Source organism: Odontomachus brunneus, unplaced genomic scaffold (assembly GCF_010583005.1).
Source record: "Odontomachus brunneus isolate Ranch 3 - 2012 unplaced genomic scaffold, Obru_v1 Obru_scaffold_011, whole genome shotgun sequence".
Lineage (NCBI taxonomy): Eukaryota > Metazoa > Arthropoda > Insecta > Hymenoptera > Formicidae > Odontomachus > Odontomachus brunneus.
Window position 1 is genome coordinate 775,369 of NW_022639461.1, and position 7,413 is coordinate 782,781.

Sequence of the window (7,413 nt, forward strand, 5' to 3'; positions counted from 1 at the left end):
ATATATATATATATATATATATATATATATATATATATATATATATATAGGTACACATGCATACACGCAATCACGTGCAATCACGTGAATCCCGAGGAACACTCGCGAACTGAAGTTCCTGATCATGATGACACGAGCATATTTCCGCAGGACATGTCGCGTGTGCGTGCGTCAGCGTACCCGCGTGTAGTTGCATTTTCACGGAGCTTTTCCACCTTCCCAGCTTTCAGTCTTCTTTTTTAACACTGCTGCTCTCGCTCCCGAACGTGGACACGTAGTTGTCGAGTTTTACGGTCGCGATGGGGCATTCCGTGCGCGATCGTGATCGTGCTCGAAACGAACTCTCACGGCGTGAGCAAACTCGGCCTCGGCACAGTACACTGCGACACAAGTGGTAAAGTTCGCGGAGAAAGTCGAAAATTCGCAGGGAGAAACGACGCACGCGGTTCCGCTCCGCCCGCCCAGGCCCGTGGTTATTATTACGCCATAATAACGTTAGGCAGTGCACACGCGCTGCAGCATCTGGAAATTCAAGGGACGTTCGATTATTGATGCACCACATTCAATTTATTCGAGACTATTACGCGAGCCGTGCCGCTATTTACTCAGTGAAATATTAACTTACTTGCTGCGCGAGGTTACTAATTGCATTAATAATATATTCTTCAATTACGCTGAAACAACAATCACGCGCATAATATTTGCATATGTTAATTGAGTTCGCCTCTATTAATAATCTAATATTTATTCGTAGTATACAGGCGTGCATTTTTGAAATGAGGACAGAGTGAACGTCTGAACGTAACAATATCGATATATCGAGTGCAATTCCTTTTTTTTTCGCTAAATTTTTTAGTAAAAGCGAGCTGGATAATAAGAGTTTGAACAATTTTAGGGATCTATAATGCAATAAAACGAAAATTGGGGAACAATGGCGGAGTATGATCGTACTTTTAAATTACGATTTTCTAGAAGAGATAGTAGAATGATGGTATGAAGCACTTTGACGAAACGTGAATAGAAGAGACGCGTGACTAAATTTTATTTTACGATTTTCGGTCGAAAAATAACTGTCGGAAATCATTTATCTCACGTAAAATCGACGTTTATTTTACATGAAATGTCGTCTATGTGAAAAATGTTTAAATGTCACTATGTTAAACCGATATACGGGAGATATATAACACAGTGAAATGTAATATCATTCCGTATTATATTTCCATCCGAAACATTTCCGCATTTCGCTGAATAAATTTCTGTAATTAGTTCTTCCTCGTCGGGGAAAAAATGCGGGGTAGGTAGCTGAAGTTATTGCGATTAAATGTATTCATTTGCGGGCATTATCTGAAAATAGTTAATGCAAAGCCGACATATTTTCACACACACACACACACGCGCGCGCGCGCGACAGAGAGATGACGTAATATTATTTTACGCGAAAGCCTATTTAGACGGAACAATTGTTAACGCGATATTGTTGCGATATCGGATGTCGCTTCAAGGTATCATCTTTCACACGAGCGTTACTGTCACTTACACGATATCGCGAGAGCGAATTAACGTAATCAGTCGCGAACGCGGTCGCATTTTAATTTGTAAAGTAACCACGACAGAGTTGGAACAATGTCAAATTATTATCGCGCAAATGTGCGAAAGTACGTCGAGCAGACCGAACGATAAAGCTCAATACGTGTCTATTCTGAGTCGCAGGACAATTTGACGCGCTTTCGGGAATTACTTTCGTCTGACTTTTGCACAAAATTATTGCCGTCAAAATTACACGCTCTCCGACTTGAATCGCTCGAGAGCGCACCCTGCTAACTTTTATTCACACTTCAGAACAGATTCAGCAAAAATACGCGCGACGAGCTCGTTCACACGCGCGAGACGAATCGTCTGCCCGCTCGAATCTACGAGATTCGTACAAGTTTATTCGAGAAAGATATTTCCCCTCCTTCTTCCCTTGCTCTTTTACTCCTTACCCAACGCGAGCACACCCCGAGACACTCATTTAAGCGCTCATTTCTGCTCCTACCCAATCTGCGCCGTTAAGATGAGTCAGGTAATATCCGATGCATTATCCCGAGGTTCCATAATCCGGCCGGACGATATTAAGCGTTCGATTACATCGTTGCATTCGCTGGCCCCGTACGCAATTGCAAACAAATAATTCGATCATGTCGATATGTACACAGGACCACTTGTGTGCCCCGGGCCCTTCGAGTGCACAGTGCTCACCACGTTCATCGTGACTCGTAATCGAATAAAGTGCAACTGTTTACGGGCAATTCACGTACAACGTTTAACCGGTAATTCGAGCTAATGCCGCTTTAACAAATAATACGATACCGGCGAGCGCAAGAGGGAGACAGATAGAAACGGACATAGACAGATAGGGAGGGAGAGTATGTGTAAGAGAGATGGCGAGACAGGGGAACAGGGGAGGGCCAGAGAGGGAGAGCTATGGATGAGAGAGCGAGTTTAATTTGCAGATAATTACCTTGCTAGCTACTGAGCTCCGTTCGGAGAGCGAATTGTACCGAGTCCCTGGCGCGCGCATCAATGTCGACGAAAAATTATATCAGACCTTTGGCGGGCGGAAGCATTCTTGCGTGCCTCTGTCCGGGATCAATGTGTACCTAAGAGCGAGGAGGAGATCCGCTTTGTTTTCTCATCGAATGGAATTACATTTGACGCGACACTCCGACAAAAAGAAGGACAAGAAACAAGAAAAGAGAAGGACAAGAATTCTTTATATCCCGTTCGCGCGAATCTATCGCGAAAGTCCGATACACGCGCGTGAAACTGAGTTTGGGGAAGACCGGGGCTAGATATCCTATATTTTATAGAATTTCCAAGTTGCAGTTTCTCAGCAACTAATTGTTATGACTGACTGTATAAACATGATTGAATCTTTTTCTATTTATTAATGCTGGCCACGATTCTGTTCGCCGTATATTTTGTTTTGTAATGACCAAAATACGAACATGTAGCAACATAGCCCTGGTACCGGGTTCAGTTGTCCAGTAGAGTAAGAAGGCCAAATACATTTCTTGATTATCCAAGTAGAAACATCTCAGGGAGAAACTGATTACTGGTCAGTAACTAGACAGTTTTTACTGGCTAGGATTAATTAGACAGTTACTGTGTTGAAACTTAGCAGAAATACTGGCTATTTTTTCATGGTCAATTACTAGTCAGAAACTAGACTTGAAAAAATAGTAAGTAAATACTGCACAGTTTCTGTCCATTAAAAACTCTGAAAATACTGTTCAGTATTTCTTGGGTAGTTTTTTGTCAGAAACTATACAAAAAAAAATAGTAAGTAAATATTGGATAGTTTCTGTCCAATAAAAACTCTGAAGATACTGTTCAGTATTTTTGGGCCAGTTATTTGTCAGAAACTATATAAGAAAAATGATAAGGAAATGCTGTGCATTTTCTATCCAGCAAAAAATCGAAAATTATTGACGAATTTTTTTGAGATAATTTCTGGCCAAAATAAAATAAAATATTATATTAAAGATGAAAAAAATTTTTTTAAATAAAAATTATAAAAATTTAATTTTAATAAAATTATGGTTTCGATACGTATATAGTTAAATTATTTATAACTATTAATAAACTGAAAAAAAATAGATACTGATTAGAAACCAATAAAAAAATGCTTATAAAATGTTTATAAAATAGTCAAAAACTACATAGAAATTAGTAAAAACTGCTTAGAAACTGCTAGTAAACAGGTTAGATCCTGATCAAAATTTAGTTAAAAACTGATCTGAAACTATTTAGTTTAACTGTAAAATTTTTGAGGTGTGAGCATCGACCAAACCAGTCAGTTTCTAGTCAAGAAAACTGACTAAAAATTAGCTAGTTACCAAAAATTCCTGGACAGTTACTGGTCAGAAACTGGATAAATTTCTACTCGGGTAGTAGTTCCAGAATCTTCGCAAAAAATCTCCACAACCGGCCCTTAATTATAGGTCAACTTTACCTTGTTCGTCCATATGCTCTATTTCAATAATTTTATAAATGAAAATTGCATTCATTATCAGAAACAGTATATCATAGATTTGCAAGAAATTTCATTCCAATATTTGCTTAATTTGATTCAGTCACAATGGAAAATATTGATACAAAGTTTCGAGAGACTCCAAACTTTATTTTGTTACTACTAAATCATTTTTACTGTTTTTTTAACTACAATATTATCCCAATTTAATAAAACTTAGGGAAAAGTATGTTCTAGAAGGATTATTTCGCCATTTTATAGCCACTATTCTTCTCAATATAAATATTGAAAACAACACATTCTTCTCAATATAAATATTGAAAACAACAACATACCCTTGGGACCAATACAGTCCCGATCTCTCCTATATATTGAAATTACGCACGCGTCCGTTGGAATGAATAGTTTTCCACTTTGGTGTCTCCGTAGGATCCGGAGCCCACGATGGGATTTCATTAACGATCGGAGGAGAGAAGGGAAAAAAAGACGGAGCAGAAAGCGGGCGATACACGCCGCGAGCGCGCATTAATTTCAACGGCGCCGCGCGGTAATGATCTGACGTCACGATTCGGATCGTATCGTTGCGTCGTACCGGCATCGAGAATTTGCATTGCGTGACAAACGGCCACGGTGAGATTTCCGCGATACAATACGTCGTAAAAAGTGAATTATGGCTTGCACGGCCAATGTAATTGTAGGACGGCGCGCGCCCGCACTCAGGTCGAGTTGACGTGAGAACCTCGTCGTCTCGCCAACATTTAATTTCGCAAGTATCACACTGCGATATCGAACATCCATAATCGTTCACTCGAATATAATTCTATTTCGCGATCTATTAAATGTACACATACATTTTCTGCACTATTTAGAATTATTCAAAGATACTTCGGATTTATTCTAATGCCTGCATTGTTCAGTAGATATTCTCCCGCTCGCACGCATCGCACGCTCGCGAAAATACTCCTCTTGTAGACAAATCCACAGTAGTGTCCTCTCGAGTCGAAATTTTGATCCCACTTCCGACCTCAATATTCCATTTATAATACTCTTACTTTGATACTCTTAAGCCTATATCAATCTCTTTTGAATCCATTCAACCGACTAGCATTACTGAGAGAGGTTCTCGTTACAATCTACTAGTGACATTTCATGCATTTTCTGTTAGAGACGTTAAGTTTCTTTCTTCAGTTTTCACGTATATCAATCATATATTGATTCTTCGGAATCTATAGATGTTAGAAAGTTCAGACCAAAAGTAAAAGTATTTCTAAATTTTCGAACTAAAATTTCGACTCGCGGATTCTTCCAGAGATTTTTTTTCTGAGCTGTTGATATGATTTAGATTGGTGCTATCGGTATATAATCCGAGTACCTACACTCGCGGCTATCATTCGAGCAATCAGACAGTAAACAGTTACGAGTATGCAACGGTTCATTTTATTTGTTATTGTTAACAAAATCAATAACCTGGAAATGTCAACTTGTGTCGTGTATTCACTAAATTAACTTCAGCCGCAAAATAAAGCTGCCTTCTGTCGGTCCGAGTTGACATAAAGTCATTAAGCTAATATGTTGATATAATATGGATTAATCTATATGTTATATCATTTTTATATTAAAAGAAACATAGAGATTATCTTTAACTTTTTAAGTAATTATAAGAAATAATGCATTTAATTGTTCTTTGTTATCATGTATAAAATTAATAATATCTGAAATAAAGGCTCATCAAGGGAGAAAGATACCTTTCAGAAAATCTTACAAATGTGCCAAGCGATCTCAAGTGCTCTCTCGTCTGTGTTTATCTTTATTCAAAAACGATGCGCAACTTTCGTCAGCATGTCATTCCTCGTTTCTGACGTCACAAATCCAACATGGCCGCAGCGAGATACAAGGAGCTTTAACTGTATATGAGTATTCTGGTAATACTCGAAAAATACCTTTCCCAAATGGACAATAGTTTAATTTAGATTCAAATATGAAGCATGCATTTTTTATAAGTACCTACACACAGATCTAGGTGGCGAAATATCCATGAAAAAAGTCGGTTTTTATATTTCTGAGTGAATAACGTTCACGCAAACGGTAAAAGATAAAAAACTATTTTTCTTTGTAACAAAAGTTTTATGATATCAAATGTGCTTTTTTCAAATTTTTAGAATATTTTTTCCAACATATTCCAACATGTTCAATTTGTAATTTCTTGTTGAAAGCGTTAAATTTTCGTTTATACAACCAAATAAAAATACGCGTTGCAAATGTATATAGAATAATTCTTGCTAATTGCTAAAAAATGATTTTTCGAAATATATTTTTATTATGTGTAACATAAAATAATCGTTTGATCGTTCGTACGACGCGTCATCTGCAACGAGTGTGTAATGCGTGCGCTGTCTGTGTATAATAAAATCGTAATTAAAAATATATATCAAAAAATATATTTTTAGAAAAAAAACTGAGAGCAAATATGTGTGCGAAAAGTATGAATATCAATAAAAGCTTCCAAGTTTCTATACTTCATTATACATTATTATATGCATATAAAAAACCGATTTTCTCTTCAAGGGTCTATTTCATTCCCTAAAATTGCGAGAGCGCTACTCAAGAAAATGTGTTCCTTATTTTGAGATCTAGATGGAATTATACGAATCTTAATAATTTTTTTAAGAAGTAGAATTAAATTTAGAAATTTATTAATTAGAATTGGTTTAATTGGCAGATTAATTGTTAGATTAATTTGTTTTATGCAGATTGATATAAAAAGAATGGTAGCTTATTTTTCAGTTGTTCATATAAATTTAATGTTGTGTAGATTAATAACATTAAGAAAAATAGGATTCTTAAGAGCCTAGATTACAACACGTCAAAAGCTAATGAAAATCGCAGGCAGACATTATATTGTTGAGTTCCCTTGTTTAATATCAATCTTAATCTTCGGTAAGCGTATTTATGTCCCAGCTGTTCGCTCTTACATTCACTCGGTATGATAGAACCATTCGACGGAGCTATTCGTGTTTTGTGATCCCGGTAATCGTTTCGTGCGGTGTAATACCTCATCGCGCACCGATCCAACGTACACACAGACAAGGAGGGCTCCACCCGGTGGCGAGCGTGAGTCGCGCTTCACCACCACCGATATCATACTCCGACGTACAGGGTGTACAGATTGAAATCCGTCCATCGATCGAGACGGCGAATTCCACGATACGGGTCCGGTGGCACGTACGGAAAGACAGGGACGGCGCTCTGAGCAGAAATACCGGAGTGCCATGGGAATCCTGCATTTTTTCTCATCCGATATAGGACATGACGAGAGGAACAAGGGGCAAGAGAGGAAGAGAGAGGGAGAGAGAGAGAGAGAGAGAGAGAGAGAGAGAGAGAGAGAGAGAGAGAGAGAGAGA

At 37.9% G+C, this 7,413-nt stretch overlaps 1 protein-coding gene across 7 annotated transcripts in view; it reads right to left on the reverse strand.

Moving 5' to 3' along the window:
- LOC116840737 overlaps positions 1 to 7,413 on the reverse strand; it is a 371,839-nt gene that overhangs the window by 170,043 nt on the left and 194,383 nt on the right. The window lies entirely within an intron of this gene.